Source organism: Urtica dioica, chromosome 2 (assembly GCF_054948205.1).
Source record: "Urtica dioica subsp. dioica isolate 48M chromosome 2, U.dioica_male_clone48M_v1_H2, whole genome shotgun sequence".
NCBI classification, from domain to species: Eukaryota; Viridiplantae; Streptophyta; class Magnoliopsida; order Rosales; family Urticaceae; genus Urtica; species Urtica dioica.
Genome location: NC_142757.1, coordinates 46,561,335 through 46,579,483, shown reverse-complemented (window position 1 = coordinate 46,579,483; position 18,149 = coordinate 46,561,335). Strand labels below are relative to the sequence as shown.

At 38.6% G+C, this 18,149-nt stretch overlaps 1 long non-coding RNA gene across 2 annotated transcripts in view; it reads right to left on the bottom strand.

The window, feature by feature from the left end:
• Positions 1–18,149, bottom strand: part of LOC149405040 (uncharacterized) — a 52,028-nt gene that overhangs the window by 32,768 nt on the left and 1,111 nt on the right. The window contains exons 2-3 of one of the 2 annotated variants that reach the window (XR_016295495.1): positions 17,833–17,933; positions 15,781–16,015 (exon numbers count right to left, since the gene is read on the bottom strand). This is a non-coding gene — a long non-coding RNA (uncharacterized LOC149405040). Of the gene's footprint in view, positions 1–15,780; positions 16,016–17,351; positions 17,934–18,149 lie in introns of those variants that run through there. The other variant, XR_016295496.1, reaches the window with a different exon arrangement.

Sequence of the window (18,149 nt, the reverse complement as noted above, 5' to 3'; positions counted from 1 at the left end):
GTCCATCATTCACTCAATAACATAATTGTAACAAACGGGAGCTCGTTTATTTTATTCAAATCCACAAGCCGAGCATTACAAAAGTTTGTATATTACACCTTCATTGGTAGGTCGAGAAAATAAGCCGCGCACAACAAAGCCGTGCAAATCGATTACGCCTTCATTGGTAAGTCGAGAAAATAAGCCGCGCAGCCTCAAGACGTGCAAATCGATTACGCCTTCATTGGTAAGTCGAGAAAATAAGCCACGCAGCCTCAAGACGTGCAAATCGATTACGCCTTCATTGGTAAGTCGAGAAAATAAGCCGTGCAGCCTCAAGACGTGCAAATCGATTGCGCCTTCATTGGTAAGTCGAGAAAATAAGCCGCGCACCCTCTCCAAGACGTGCGAATCGATTACGCCTTCATTGGTAAGTCGAGAAAATAAGCCGCGCAGCCTAAAGACGTGCAAATCGATTACGCCTTCATTGCTAAGTCGAGAAAATAAGCCGCGCACCCTCTCCAAGACGTGCGAATCGATTACGCCTTCATTGGTAAGTCGAGAAAATAAGCCACGCACCTCCAAGACATGCGAATCGATTACGCATTCGTCGGCAAATCGAGAGAATAAGACGCGCACCGACAAAACCGTGCGAATCGATTACGATAGTATGTCGAGAACATTAGACACGTAAAAAGAAAGAAAACAAAATCTGTCCCTCGCGACGCACAAAAGCCGTCCCTCGCGACGCACATAAGCCATCCCTCGCGGTGCACAAAAGCCGTCCATCGCGACGCACATAAGCTGTCCCTCGCGGCGCACAAACGTCGTCCCTCGCGATGCACAAAAGTCGTCCCCTCACGACACACAAAGTCGTCCCTCGTGACGCACAAACGCCGTCCCTCGTGATGCATTAAAGCCACTCTACCACGCACTCGTGAACTCAAGAGTGGTCATCTAAAGTCCACGCGTCAACGTGATTCTTGAGTTTCCACTCGACCTACGCTCGACCAGAAACTCGGGGGGCTAATGTTGTCGGCCCGTCAACGACCGACAGGGGCAAAAGGGTCTAAACGCGTCACGTTTCAAAGAACCACGAGGAGGCGAGGTGTTGCTGGCCAAACCAGACCAACATAGGCGGAACCGTCGCGACGCCTCCCGGCCGGCCAACGCCCGTCAGGGCTTCACCCAGCCGACCAGTGCCCGCCCGGCCGTCTCCCTCCAGCAGTTCACTCCGCCAATGGCCGAGTGAACCTTCCAGCAGTTCACTCGGCCATTGGCCGAGTGAACCTTCATCCAGCCCGAGCTCCCCACTCGGCCATTGGCCGATCAACTCATTCAGCCAATGGCCGACCCAAGAGACTCACTCGGCCAAGGGGTTCCCCAAACACCCCTTGGTCGCCTATAAATACAGAGGTCCGTCCTCTCCCAAAGGTAATCCATTTTTTAGTCCCGAAACGTTGTCGAACTCATACTTCACTCGTTTCGCTCATCTTTGGCCTCTCACCCTCTAAAACCTCTATACTCCACCTCAATCCCACTAATGTTGAGCGTCGGAGAGGTAAACATAGGCACCCCCTCTGTTTCCCCTTTGTAGTTCACGTGTTCTTTCTTCCTTTTCAGGTGCTTGGACGAACTCAAGGGACATTCACAGCTAAGGGAAGACTCGGGATACCGAGTCCGACACGCTCGAACCGAAGCGAGATCACTTGGTCCGGCCTTGGGTCTAACCGCTTTTGGTTCCTAAATCGTTGTCCGGAAACGAGCGACAACAGTGTGTACAATTATTTATTTGTTGCAACTTGAAGCAATAAAACATACTTCGACAAACCAGGTTTGGGTTTTCTTGAACTGCAAAAATGCATACACTTTTATAAGTGGAAAATTTATCTTCTTTCAGCTTAATAATCTTATATTAAATCATGTAATTTTGGCTATTAGTGTCACATGTGCTTGCAATGTTGTAATATATCATGTAATCTTAACTTATAATGCCACTTCTTAAAAAAGATTATAAAAAAAAAAAATTGAACATATTTTCTATTAAATTGGGAAAAAAAAATTAGGATACAAGTCAAAGTCCTAAAGTTAATAATCATAATTTTTATGAATTAAATAAATGTCTATTCTTTTATTATAAAGCCAAAAAAAAAAGTGCACAACACGTGATCCAATGCTCTATTTTTTTAGGGCACTGTAGTTTAATAACCAACAAAAATATTCATGTTTTGGAAATAGCCAACGTTTCCAAACTTTTTGAAAAATAGACAAACAGTCTATGTGGCATAAGTGATAGCTAATAAAAATTACTTTTATAACTTTAGCTTTTTAAATTCGTCACTTTCTCTATCCTGGTCTTGAATTCGCCATTTTCTCTCTCCTACTTTCTTTCCTACATTGTTTTCATAAAAACTTCAAAAATCTATATTTATCTCATATGAACTCGAAATTGAGTGATTTCAAATCTTACGGATTCATGACGCCGAGATCTTCAAAAAAAGATCAATTGTGTTTGATGAAAAATAATGTTTAATGCGTCATGTTTACGTGTGTTTGTAATGACTTTTCCAGAAATATTCAATAAATTTTCATTTATTTTCAGATGATTTCCGAAAATTTTCAGTTATTTCCATATCTAAGGCAGTAACGTGATTTTTCTATATCTATGGCATTAAAAATTATTTTTTATCCAACACAATGAGTCTATTTTTTAATATCTCGACGCCACAAATCCGTAGGATTTAGAATCGCTCAATTTCGTGTTCATAAGAGATAGATATGGATTTTTGAAATTTTGATAAAAAAAAATATTTGAAAAAAAGTATGAGAGAAAAAGTGACGAATTCATAACAAAAAGAGAGAGAGAAATGATACTTTTGGAATTTTAGTCAATTATCTCAATTGCCGCCTCATACATTTGGTTATTTTCCGTCAAGATTAAGATGACTTAATTAGTTAAAAATTTCTTTTTTTATATAAATTTAATAATAATACAAATATTTCCTCGAGAAGATTATTTTAAAACCGGTGAAATACTTATTCGTGGTATAATTTAAATTAACCATGATCAATAAAAGTCAACTACATACGAATCTTTTTAAAAATAAATTGAACATGTATTTAGTTTTTAAAATATGTCTAATGTTTTTAAGAAGAGCCTTCAAATTGGTGATAATGAATGAGCGGATATAATTTCCCTTTTTCTTTTCACGGTTGCAATTGCAACGATATTAGTATCCATTAATTGAATAATCAGATACCGCATCCGCCTTATAAACAATAAAGTCAAAGTCCACCCTTAGACCCGTAGAGGAGAGGGTAATCCTATATGATATAAAATTATTTCAAATTCAAAAACTAAAAAAATGCAGTTTCTTACATTTTAAACACAGTTTCTATCACATCAAACAGTATTTCATCTCCAACTTAATACTCCATTTTTAACACAAAAAATCATATTCTTCATAACTGTATTATTTTAGTAACTTGAACATCTTTCTATATATATTATAATATAACACATATTTATTTAACATGCATACTTTGCATCCAATAATGTTATATTTAAAAAATAAAAGAAACACACATATTATATATAATATGTAGATATTTGGTTAAAAATTTAATAAGTAACATCATACAAAAAATACTAATTTTTTTATCTATATTTGATGTCATTTTATTTATTTTCTAGTTTGTTTGCAATGAATTTAATTATTTTTTTTTTATCACATATCAAGATTAATTATTTATATATAATTAGAATAAAAGATTTGTAACTAACTATGCAACTTTAAACATGTGATTTTGGATCTAGCCTACGTTTGACCATTTTTAGGGATATAGCCAAATGGGTTATGTGACAATAATTAAGATTTGATTTGCCCTTATTTATTAACAAATTCGTCACTTTCTATCTCCTATTTTTTTCAAAAAAAAATTTTTGCACCAAAACTTCAAAAATTCGTATATTTCCCATACAAACTCAAAATTGAGTGATTTCAGATCCTACAAATTTGTGGCATCGAGATCTTCAAAAATATACTCATTGTGATTGATGAAAAATTAAGTTTAATGCATCATATTTACGTTTCCATTTATTTTTTTTATAATTTCAAAAAATTTCAGTTATTTCCATATTTAAGGTAGTAACGTGATTTTTCTACATCTATGGTATTAAACATGATTTTTCATCAAACACAATGGATCTATTTTGAAGATCTCGGCGCCACGAATCCGTAGGATTTGGAATCACTCAATTTTGAGTTCATATGAGATAGATATGATTTTTTGAAGTTTTTATGTAAAAAAAATATAGGAAAAAGTAGGAGAGAGAAAAATGACGAATTTGTTAATAAATAAGGGCAAATCGGACCTTAATTATTGTTAGATAATTCTTCGAAATTGAAGACTTCGAGGCTTGAATCACGCATATGAACATTTTCCTTATAGTATTTCGAGTACCCCAAAGTGTCTTAAGGTTTATTGTACAAGAATACCGCAGGATACGACAAGTCTAGTTCGGATTGCACCAAGACAGAGTGAAAATCCGAAAATAAGCAAGAACTGTGTTTCTGGATTAGTGTTTCGGGAATTGAGAAAGTTGGTTCGAAAACCTGTATTGATTACTGAATCCGAAGTCGGATTATATAATCAATCATACCTGTTCGCGAAGAGGTTTGACGAACAGACGCACTGTTTCGGTCGAACTAACGGTCTTCGCGAACAGACGCACTGTTTCGGTCGAACTACGGTCATAGTCTCAAACGACACGACCGTTGGCCAAACGATAGTTCGTTTCGAAGAGACGTGACCGTTAGTTCGAATGGTAACATAAATAACTACTAAATGAGGAGACGCGACCGTTGGCGAGAATTGTCGCGAGAAACCCGCGGATCGTACCGTTTCGCCTAGAGGTCGAGCTCACCTGGGTCGAGCTCACCTGGGGTCGAGCTCACCTGGGGTCGAGCTCGCTTGGAGGTCGAGCATGCCTGGGTCGAGCTCGCCTGGAGGTCGAGCTCGTCCAGTCGAGCAGAAATGACTTTGTCACTTCGTCCAGTCGACCTCGCCCAGTCGAGCTGAAATGATTTCGTCACTTTTTCATTTACATTAGTATTTTGTTCCATGTGGGACTCTTTCCCACATACAAACTCACTTTCTCAATCAACAACACACTATTTTGTCTTTTAGTGAACAAATTAAATTGAGCTAATTAAAACACCTATTTAATTTTACTCAATTTCCAACAATCCCCCACTTGTTCAGAAAAAACAAGATAGAATCCAGAAAAGAGACAAAGAATGTTAGTACAGATAAGTATCTTTCGATTTGAACTTATCCTTAGTATAAGCAACACAAGACTTTATCGGAAATTAGGTAGCCAGGCTTTGAACCTTTTTTCCTTGTGATAAAATCGGTATTACTCAACACACACCCTTTAATGTTCTTCGCCTATATCACACGCTTAGCACCGTTAATGGCCATGTGCTCATCCTGTCTCGTGAATTTTTCATGAGAGAAACTCCAACTCTCACTTTTGGGACGGCACCATCCCGAAATTCACATAGGTGAAGTTCTTACAGTATCTCTGTTACGTATACATACTTGTCCTCAAGACTGAACTTCATTAAGAGTTAAGAAACTCAACCTCCCGATTGTAACAGTCAACATTATTATATAATGTTATGAATATCCAATTCAATGACTTGTTCGTACCCATTGAACCTATAGTTAGTCATTTCCTAACCTTAGGTTGGGTTGCCATCATTGTCAGATCGCTACTCAAGGAGTTTAAGACCCATACCTCTCGAGGTCGATCTCACCAAGTCTCTTGCAAGAGGTTTCGTGAACCGATCAGCAATATTAAAGCTTGATCTCACATATGTGAGCGAAATAATTCCATCTTTAATCAATTTCCTCACATAGTCATGTCTAAGACTAATATGTCTAGACTTTCCATTATACACTTCACTGTATGCTCTAGCTAAAGTTGATTGACTATCACAATGTATCGACACGGTTGATATATTGTCTTTAGCTAATGGAACTTCTAAAAGAAGATCTCTCAACCATTCAGCCTCTTGACATGCGGAAGCAAGAGCCACGAACTCTGATTCCATGGTCGAATGAGTAATACAAGTTTGTTTCTTTGATTTCCAAGAAACTGCCCCACCTGCAAGTGTAAACACCCATCCCGTTATAGATTTGTTATCTCCGACACTCGATATCCAACTTGCGTCAGTATATCCTTCTAGTACGACAGGAAACTGACCGTATTGAAGTCCAAGATTTTTTATTTTTAAAAGAAATCCAAAAATTCTCCCAATGGCCTTCCAATGCTCGGCACTTGGATTGCTAGTAAATCTACTCATTTTACTAACGGCAAATGCTATGTCTGGTCGAGTACATTGCATCAAGTACATAAGACAACCAACCGCACTAGCATATTCCAATTGAGCCACAGCCCTTCCATCATTCTTTTCAAGTTTTACACTTGGATCAAATGGGGTTTTCACTTCTTTGAAATTTAAATGTTTGAGTTTATCAAGCACTTTTTCAACATAGTGTGCTTGACTAAGTTCATAACCCCCACTGGTTCTACGAACCTTGATACCCAAAATAGTATCAACTTGTCCAAGATCTTTCATTTTGAAAGTGGAAGATAGAAACCTCTTCGTTTCTAATATTCCTTTCATCTCATTGCTAATGATCAACATATCATCAACATAGAGAAATAGGAAGATCACAAGGTTACCATGCACCTTTGAATACAAACACTTGTCACAAACGTTAGGAACAAAACCATTCGAAAGTATGACCGAGTCAAACTTTTGATGCCATTGTTTGGGTGCTTGTTTTAATCCATATAAGGATTTAACAAGTTTGCAAACCTTTTGTTCATTACCCGGAAGCACATAACCTTCCGGCTGCCCCATGTAAATCTCCTCGTCGAGATCTCCATTTAAGAATGCCGTCTTGACATCCATTTGATGAACATTGAGGTTATACAAAGAAGCCAAGGCAAATAACATTCTAATTGTTGTTGTCCTCGCTACCGGTGCATATGTGTCAAAGTAATCAATTCCTTCCCGTTGTCGAAATCCTTTGGCTACTAATCTAGCCTTGTAAGTATTAAGAGTACCATCACTATGATACTTCTATCGGAACACCCACTTACACCCAATAGGTCTAGACCCTTTGGGTAGATCGACAATTTCCCAAGTGTGGTTTGACATAATAGAATCCATTTCATCTTGGATAGCATCCTTCCAAAAGGCAGAGTCTCGAGAAGCCACAGCTTCATTATAAGTCTTAGGATCATCTTCAATAAGAAGAATCATAGGAATTTTCTGTGCAAAACTCTCTCTATTTCCTTCTACTAGGTAAAAAGAAATGATGCGAGAATCTATTTCCTTAGACTTACGGACTCTTTTGCTTCTCCGAAGTTCGGGTTGTTCTACAACTACCATAGAAGAACTTTCCTCTCGAGGCATCGAGCCTGCCTGGAGGTCGAGCTCGCCAGGGGTCGAGCTCACCTAGGGTCGAGCTCGCCCGGAGGTCGAACCTGCCTGGAGGTCGAGCTCGCCTGGGGTTTGAGCTCGCCTTGAGGTCGATCCTCCCTGGAGATCGAGCTCGCCTGGTCGAGGTTCTTCATCAGTGAAATTTTGAGATTCTTTTCCTGTCGAGTTAAGATTCTCAAAGAATTCCACATCTCGGGATTCTACTATGACATTAGACTCTAAGTTTAGAAGTCTATATGCCTTGCTATTCATAGCATAGCCAATAAAAACACTTCGCATCCCTCGAGGACCCAACTTGGTCCTTTTAGGATCCATGTTTTTGTAGTAGGCTAGACACCCCCACACTTTGAAGTACCCAATATTAGGCTTTCGTCCTTTCCATACCTCGTACGGAGATATTTGGGTTTTCTTTAAAGGAATACGGTTTAAAATATGACATGCGGATAGTAAAGCTTCACCCCACAAACTAAAATGTAATTCAGAATGCGTTAACATGACATTTATCATCTCTTGAAGTGTCCTATTTTTACGTTCGGCTAAACCGTTTTGTTGTGGTGTTCTAGGTGCGGAACATTCATGAACAATACCATTTTCTTCACAAAATGCATTAAAATCACTAGGAAAATATTCACCGCCCCTATCACTTTTAAGGACTTTAATATTAACTCCTAATTGATTTTCTACTTTAGCCTTATACACCTTAAAAGCATTGAAAGCATCATCTTTATGTTTCAATAAATACACATATGTAAATCTAGAGCAATCATCAATAAAGGTAATAAAATACTTATTTCCCCCACGGGTTAACATGCCATTAAATTCACATATATCAGAGTGTATAAGATCTAACAATTTAGAATTTCTCTCTACACTATAAAACGGTTTCTTTATCATTTTAGATTTTACACATATTTCACATTTATCCAATTTATCGGATTTGCACGAATTTAAACCACATTTAATTAACCTTTTCATAGTGCTAAAACCGATATGTGCTAATCTACTATGCCATAAAGAAACGGAATCAAGCATATAAGCAGAATGAGAAATTTCATTGATAACATTGTCAATAATACATAATTTGACCATCCCTTCACTGGAATAGCCTTTGCCAACAAATACACCATTTCGGATCAAGATAAGCTTGCCCGACTCAAACACAGATTTAATCCGCGATTTGCCTAGGAGATCGCCACTAACCAGGTTCCTACGCATATCCGGAACATGGAGAACATTGGTCAAAGTGACCGTCTTCCCGGAGGTGAAGTTGAGATCCACGTTCCCGATGCCGACAACTTGAGAGCGATGCTCGTTTCCCATCTGAACTGCTTGTCCATCGTTGACTTCAGAATAGGTTTTGAAGGCAGCCCTATCATAGGCGACGTGAACGGTAGCACAAGTATCGTACCACCACCCTAGAACCTTGCCTTTGACCGCCATGAGTTCGCTCAACGTAGCGACTATGTTAGTGTCGGTCATAGTGGCGTCGACCTCTTTCTCTTCCGTCTTGCGGTGTCGATAGTCTCGAGCATAGTGACCGGGTTTGCCACACACATAGCAGCCCCCTTTGGACCCCTTGGATCCGGGCTTGTTACCGGACTTGGATTTGCCGGAATGCTTGAATTTCTTCGAGTCCTTTTTGGAACCCGAAAAACTTTCCTTGTCATTCCACTTCCTTTTGCCTTTAGCGCTCACCGCATTGGCCTTGGAAGTACCGGCATCCGTCTTCTTCTCTCTCATCTTCGATTCCTCCTCGATTCGAAGATGTTTCTGAATTTGCTCCAAAGAGAAGTCATCGGTGTTGTGAAGAAGTTTCTTCCGATAGCCTTTCCACGAATTGGGCAACTTCGCAATAATCGCACCAACTTGGAAAGACTCCGGAATATCTATCTTTACAGCCCTCAATTTGTTGACAATAACTTGCAATTCATGAACTTGAGCAAGTATAGGCTTGTCATCAAACATCTTGAAATCAAAATAACTCGAGACAAGGAACTTTTTGGTACCTTCTTCTTCGGCCTTGAACTTGTACTCGAGAGCCTTCCATATCTCGACCGCTGCTGGATTGTCGGTGTAGAGATCGTAGAGTCGGTCTGACAAAGTGTTCAGAATGTGACCCCGGCACAGCAGCTCGTCCTCTTGACGCTTCTTCCGGTCCGCCTTTAGTTCTTCATCGTCATCGTCCGTCAGCTCCGAGATGGGCACCAACGCCGGGTCGAGCACGTAGAAGATCTTCATGGCGGTGACGAAGAACCGCATCTTGTCCTGCCAGCGGGTGAAGTTGGTGCCGTCGAAGCGATCCAACTTGACGAAGTCCTAGCTCATCACTTTCAAACTCGAAACAGACGCCTCGGTAGCCATAGCACAAGATACTATAAGATTGTTAGATAATTCTTCGAAATTGAAGACTTCGAGGCTTGAATCACGCATAGGAACGCTTTCCTTATAGTATTTCGAGTACCCCAAAGTGTCTTAAGGTTTATTGTACAAGAATACCGCAGGATACGACAAGCCTAGTTCGGACTGCACCAAGACAGAGTGAAAATCCGAAAATAAGCAAGAACTGCGTTTCTAGATTAGTGTTTCGAGAATTGAGAAAGTTGGTTCGAAAACCTGTATTGATTACTGAATCCGAAGTCGGATTATATAATCAATCGTACCTGTTCGCGAAGAGGTTCGACGAACAAACGCACTATTTCGGTCGAACTAACGGTCTTCGCGAACAGACGCACTGTTTTGGTCGAACTACGGTCATAGTCTCAAACGACACGACCGTTGGCCAAACGATAGTTCGTTTCGAAGAGACGTGACCGTTAGTTCGAACGGTAACAAAAATAACTACTAAATGAGGAGACGCGACCGTTTGCGAGAATTGTCGCGAGAAACCCGCGGATCGTACCGTTTCGCCTAGAGGTCGAGCTCACCTGGGGTCGAGCTCGCTTGGAGGTCGAGCATGCCTGGGTCGAGCTCGCCTGGAGGTCGAGCTCGTCCAGTCGAGCAGAAATGACTTTGTCACTTCGTCCAGTCGACCTCGCCCAGTCGAGCTGAAATGATTTCGTCACTTTCTCATTTACATTAGTATTTTGTTCCATGTGAGACTCTTTCCCACATACAAACTCACTTTCTCAATCAACAACACACTATTTTGTCTTTTAGTGAACAAACTAAATTGAGCTAATTAAAACACCTATTTAATTTTACTCAATTTCCAACAATTATTGCCACATAAACATGTTGGCTATTTCCCTAAAAGTTGTGAAACGTAGGCTAAAAATAAATTTCATAGTTTCATTTTGGCTATTTTATTACACTACCCTTAGAATAAACTAAAATAATTGCACATGTAATTTTGTGATAAATTAATACAATTACACACAAAATATATAATTATAATTAGTATTGTGGTTGATTTGTAAATAAATAAATTATTGTTATACTAGTGAAATTCCACTCCAAAATGGAGTGAAATGAATAGTGAAACTCAAATATTTGAAGTTTCACTATTCTCTCACTCTATAATGGAGTGGAAAATGGAGTTGCATTAGAGCAAATGCAATTTTATTTTGTCAAATCGCATTTCATTATGGATTGAATTGTAGATGCTCTAATAACATAATTGAATTGAACAATTTGCTGGCCGAAAATCTCAACAATTTTAATATAGCGTCAACTTCATATATGCAAATATTAGCCATCTCCCAAACACGCTAGACTTTTGTATGAAAGTTAATAGTTTAATTGAAATTTGAATTTTGTAAATTATTTAGTATTTAGTATATGTTATTAATTATTCAAACTAATAACGAGACCTTGATAAAATTATATTTATAAACTACAAATTAAAATTATAAAACTACAAATTAGTGTAAAAAAATTACTTTTTTATTTAAAAAAGTACTCCACATTTATTACCAAGCTTGAAAGTAAATCACGTAGACTTGTAACAAAATCTCATTCTTAATGATAAAATTGAACAAACTCCAATATTCTGTGACAATCTTGGAAATAAATTTTATTTTAAAAAAATATTAGTTTTGTAAAAAGTATCAACGTTACTAATATTGTATTGGTGTCAAATATTGTATCAACGTTACTCAATTCATTGTTTGGTATTATCAAAAAAAAAAAAAAAAAAATATTTTGATAAAAGTCATCAAAGTTAGTCATACTTGTCGTGTGGGGACAACCTTTAGGTTTGATCTTTTTTAAGGGCCTGAAACCCAACAACCCTGAAACCAGCCCAGGTCCATTAGTAGGCCCGCCTAAACCTTTTATGAAGATGGTGATTTCCAAAAAAAAATTTAGTTGCAGAAGATTTTTATTCCATATAGCATTACAGTCATTTAGAATAGCATCGTCCGCCCGGCGTCGGGACCAGAGCCGACTCAACTAAATCGGAGGCCTTGGGCGAAGAAAAAAAAGGGGCCTAATTTTTTTTTTCTTTCAATCATCCCAAAAAAAATAAAATAAATAATTAACATGAAAGTCATTTTTTTTTCTTTTGGCCTTTTTTTATCTTATTAATTACAAATCACAATTTTTTTTAGTTTGAATATAGTAAAATTATTTAAAACACTGATTAATAAGAGAAAAAAAAATTGGAAACTAAGATGTTGTTATAATAGAAAAATATATTATTAGAAAAAGAATGAAAATTAATATGTTGTATTTTAAAAGTAAGATACCTACTGTAATTATCACACTTGAAGCAAGTTTAAACAAGAGACAAACAATAAATGAGATATTCTTAGAATTAAATAAGGTATTCTCGGAATAAAAACAGCTATCTAAGTATTATCAGAAATTAGTTTTAAAATACGATATTTGAGGTAATAAGTTTTTCGAAATTTTGAGGCCTATTTTAGATGGGGCCTTTGCCCCTCTCGCGAAGCAATTGGATGTCCGACTCGGGCCTATATGAAATGACCGATCAATAGAAATACTCTAACACTCCACCTTTGCCAGTTATAGGCTATATCATTTATCATTAATGAATAATGATAGCGGAGCCGGTCCTGGTCAGGACAGACCCGTCCATACTTCAGAGCTGCTGATCGAAACTGCATATTTAGCTAATTGGTGCACAGCCTCATTACAAGTTCTCGGAACGAAACAAAAATCAATATCATCAAAATAACTGCAAGATAAACAATTTCTGCAATGACAGTGCCCAAGGCCGAAGGGCTCATATTGTCGCCCGTGATCGTGGTGATGACTCCCAGGCAGTCCGTCTAAACTCGAACCGCTCTGCAGCCTCTATGCAACTGCTTCTGCATCTGCGGTGTTTAGTTCCCTGTGTATCCTCTCACTACAGCCTTTGTGCTAATTAAGTTGTCCCTCATTCTGGTGCAGCGCATTATCCACATTCACCGCCACATAACCCAACGGAGGTGGTGGCCAACTTGACACCGATGGTATGGGCTTTGGCTTAGTGAAAGTGTGACTGTAAGCCTCTCAAAATACCAACATGTAACTTCCAACCCACTCCACCATCACTAGGGATAAATATTGTCTTTAGATGCGACTTTATCGCATCTATATTATTATTTTTTTCAATGAATTTATATATAAATATATATGATAAAATAAAGTAAATTCGAAACTATTATAAAACATAATAGAAATTGTTTAATATAAAATAAAATAGAAATTGTTTAATATAATTTTTTCATCAAAATAAATACAATAAAAAAGAATTGCTAAATATAAAAACGTTCTAGTCGCTAAACATAAAGATTACTACTTCTTGAGTGATTTCTCGACAAACATCTTCACTACTCGTCCTCTTGTGCTTCTCATTACTCTTGTATTGCTGCCGATGTCGCTTGGATGATCTTGCTGGTGATTTACGGAATTTGGCATACTCAATTCTACCTCTGGCATAGTCTGAGCCCTTGCAGCTAGTGGCGTAGTCTGAGGCGGTAGTGTCGTGGTTGGCTGAGGTTACAGACTCAGTCTCAAAGGACTGTGTGAGCTCCCTGACCGCAGCTTGCAACTCTTGGATCGTGGCTTGCTGTGACTGCAACTGAGTGTGTGACTCGGATGGCTGACTATAGGATGATGAACTAGACCCAGTCTGATAACGAGCTGAAACGCAAAGCAAATCTCCCCTAGGGATCAAAGGACCTATCCTAGTCTCTTAGTCTCGACGCTCCTCGAGAACTTCGTTCATCGCTGTCTGCTCTACATCATCATTGTTCAACTCCACGCCTTGTTTCATCGCTTGCTGCCTGCTCTACATGTTGAATGTCTCCTTATGCTTATGATTTTCCTTGTTGCGAGCAAACATTTTCTGCAAAACTTAAATCGAGTAAATTCTAGTTCATAGAAGTCAACAAATTATATGAAAATGCTACCTTGAACTCTTTTGTTTCAAACCTACTGATTGCCTATTCCCAATCAGCCTGAGTGACGCCCTTTGGCGTATTTTATTTTGCAAGATATCGTTGCCCACAAAAATTGAGTTTGAACTTTTGGCTCAATTTTGAAGTTACATTACAAAAAATTTGTTTTGCATCGCGAATGATAGTTGTGTCGATCTCTGAGTAAAAGCAGTCTATTGAGCGTAGCTAACTCGTCTAGACATCAGTGCACACAAAAGTGAACTCACTATGGAGGCCAATCAGAATTGCCGCCTGAGCCTGAGGCGTTACTTTTATACCAATTGGGGATGCGTAGCAGAATCTCCTATCTCATGGTCTGGTAGAACGTCTGCAGCTTTGGGTCAAATCCAACTCTATTCGCACTTGGACCCATATCTTCGCTATCTCGGGAGTTGCGCTTGTCGTACATCCTTGTTTATTCTTTGAGCCGGGGGATCCCGATGTTTGTGGGGGATCCTCGCCTCCACCTGCTCCAGTGATGGTCAACATCCTATAAAATAAAAACAATAAAAGACCGTCATTCTAGACGTTATTAACATAAAAAATTGCAAAGCTCGGTGATCGTCACTTGTATAGGCTTTGGCACAAAAGGACGGATAACCACAGTCAACAACCTCTGTAAGATCACGTGGCAATCGTGTGACTTCAAACATGTCAACTTCCTCTCATCATTTACGTTATTGTTTAAAATCCCAGTGAGGCCATTTGGGAATTTGACAGACTGGAGGAGCTCACCGTTGTCTCTGTTCAAGAGTCAAAGTGTACGATGTTGGCAGTTTGTACCACCCATCCCCATGTTTTTTCCAATTGTAGAGTGGTCTTGATCTTCATATCCATCAAATCACGCTTCGCTTTCTCAATGTCCTTCTTCTTCCCTTCTAAGCTAAGCTAAGTTCTGAGAAGATTCTTGCACACATTCTCCTATGCATGCATGACATCCAAGTTGTTTTTCAACTCCAACTATGAATAGTACGAAAACTCATACAGATGCTTTTCTTGGTGTACATATATATTTATTGGTCGTATGTTTAATTATTTATATTATTTTCTTGACTTTACTCATATGATGTTATAATTGCATGATATTCGAGTTGATCAGTTGCGTCTCCTGAGCGAGAAGACGCTCGCGGGTCGTGACGGTTTTAGATACAGATATAGAAGGCACTACATTTAAAATGTACATTGCCGTACTTAAAGGTTTAACCCCGGAATGATATTGAAAGTCTATAATAACTAATCATGGATCTGACCATGTCTAACAAGGTTCGGTTCCTTCGATCTGCAACAACATTCTATTGCCTATTACATGGAGCCGATAGCTAGCTACGACACAATCCCATGTTCAAGCAAGTAGTCGATGAATAAAGTATCTAAGAACTCGTCTCCCCAATCTGATCGAAACGTCTTAATAGTTTTACTTAATTAGTTTTCAGCATCAGCACGACATTCCTCGAACTTTTCAAATATTTCAAATTTTTGTTGCATTAAGTAAGTACTCATACCTTGAGTAATCGTTTGTGAAAGTGACAAAGTACAGGTAAGCCCATCTCTCGGGTGTATTCATGGATCCGCAGACGTTAGAGTGAATTAGCTCGAGTGGTTCTGTGGCTCTTGTACTTTTCCCATGGAAAGATTGCTTGGTCATCTTACCCTCTATAGAGGATTCACAAATAGGTAGATTTCTGTAAATTTCTCATAATTAGGTGTTTCAAGTGACCATCCCTTGACAATATTTCTACCATGTTTATCTAGATAGGTTTCATTATCATTAGATACTTTTGTCACTTCTTAGATGTGAGCTTAGCTACTTTAAACATTACACTATATAACGAGTATTTAGAAGGGAATAATAAATATAAACCACTATTCTCTTGAGCATGAAAAATAATACAACCATCGAATAAAACATAAATTCCATTATTTGTAAAGAAATGAGAATATCCTTGTCTTTGTAGTTTTGAAACAGATATGAGATTTTTACTAAACCCAGAAATAAAATAAACTAAATCAATAATCAATTGTTTCTCCAAAGGTAATCCGAGCTTCACCCACAGCCGTGGTAGTGACGGAACATCCAGTTCCCACTCTCAGCGTGCGTTCTTCACCATGAAGCTCGGTCCAAGAATCCATCATCTGTATAGAATTACAAACATGATTAGTTGTCTCCGAATCAAGTTGTCACAACCCGCGAGCGACAGCTCGCCCACGAGCCGCGACCGATCGACTCCAATACAATACATTTTAAACAATAGATCATAATACTTTTATATATTAAAATAGTTTGCGAAAATCCGGGAAAATTTTTCGCTTTTATCACTTAGAGTCTTATAACGACTCCTATACAAATACGTTCCGGAACGTTTTAACAAAAGATACTAACCCCCGGTTAAGAAACCCCATAGCCCATAAGTCAAGGCAATACGCGCTCGGTCTCGATCTTCGATCTCGTTTTCCGCTTACAAGTTTTTCCCTTATCTACATTACCAAGGGTCATAGAGCTATGAGTCGATTGACTCAGTAAGCGGGAGTCTAACCTATGAAAGTAAAACATCTAATGCAGAGCCATGTGACGTGCAAACAATCACATAAGAATGCGGGATGCAAAAGCCGCTAATTCTATAGCATGCATAATGTGTGATCACATCCTAGCTAACACTTGTCACTCCGCAAGGTTATACATCTCTCTGTCATAACCTCCGGAATGAAAAGAGACCAACTTCAGACTTCGAGCAGTCGTCTTCCGCTGGCCTAGAGTTTTCGTTTTGTCTGGGATCCACTAGTGGTACCATTTTCTTTTTATTATGACGTCAGCGCATACTGGGCTCTGACGGCAATGAGCTCGCGAATCGCGACCTTCACCCATTCTGCCATACAATGCTTGCATCAGCTACCGTCGAGTCTCCAGTCTCGCAATGAGCTCGCGAATCGCGACTTTCACCCATTGCGTAAAGAGTACTCAGGGCACGGACTTTTATGCCCGCTTCATACAAATCATTGACTTGTAGGTACCACCGACAACGTTTTTAATCTTTGGGTACTCTAGCGTATAGAGTACACAACTAAGCATATATAGGAGAGCGTCTCGGGTTAAATCCCGAAAGAATTATGGTTTCCCTTTCATGCTCGTTAAATTTTTAGATTGAAGACTCAGGACGTGACTCCTGGTACTTCTACCCTCGGCTCGAATCCGAGAGTCCAACCTGCTCTCATGTCACCTCAAATCTAGCCAAAGTCTATGGTTAGCAGAGGGATCTAACTACAACAAGGTAGCAAGTGGCTGGTTCAAGTTAGCGTTTGAACCTATGGGTAAAAACCCAACTAATATTTTCCATAAAGAGTGGATGAAGCCTTAATCTCCAGTGTTTGTGTCTTTTAAGGCTTTTCCTACTCTTTATTATTATTAACATGTAAATGCACGTAAACATGATTATTCCCTTGGTAAGTAGTTGACTTATGTCTCCACGCTTACCTGGAATAGCTCGACAGAAAGTTCGACAACTTCCGACGATGTCTTGCTTTTCACGTTCTCTGGGATACTTGGCACTTGTCGAAGGTAAAAAAAAACTAGCATCCCAGGTTGGAAGTCCGTTAGTTATTGGATTTGAGATTACTTGAAAAAGATAGGGTTCGTTGTCGAGATTAGGTTTGAGTCGGTTCGGTATTCGAGAATTTAATTTATTATTCTCCGGTTTTTCGGAAGTTAAACTTATTCAAGACTCGTATACTTTCGTATCGAGAATGATACAAAATAAAATTCAATAATAATTATGAGTCTTAAATAAGTTAATTAATCCGAAATTAAAATAACCGAGAATTCCAAAATGAATAATTAAATTAAATTCTCGAACGCTATTAAATAAATAATCATAAATTATTATTTAAATAAATGAAATACATGGAAATAACCAACTAAGAGTATTTAAACGCTATAAGCGATTTAAAAAACTCACGAGTTAATCGAGCTTTAATTTCGATAACTCTTTTCTTGAAAACTTTAAAAATCCGGCTCCGTCACCTTTGACTCGTCCGGTTCCCGCTCGTCCGACCAAATCTGTCATCAAACCGTGGAATCCGATAACGAGTAAATTCCTTAAATCCAAATCCGATATCTCGACTCAAAAACCCGAACCCAAGCAAGTCACACAACCAAACACGAATCCAACCAACTTGTCACAAAATCTTTAGACTTGTCATAAAATTTCTAGACTCGTCATAAAAAAATTTTAGACTTGTCACAAAATTTTCTAGACTTGTCATAAAACTTTTA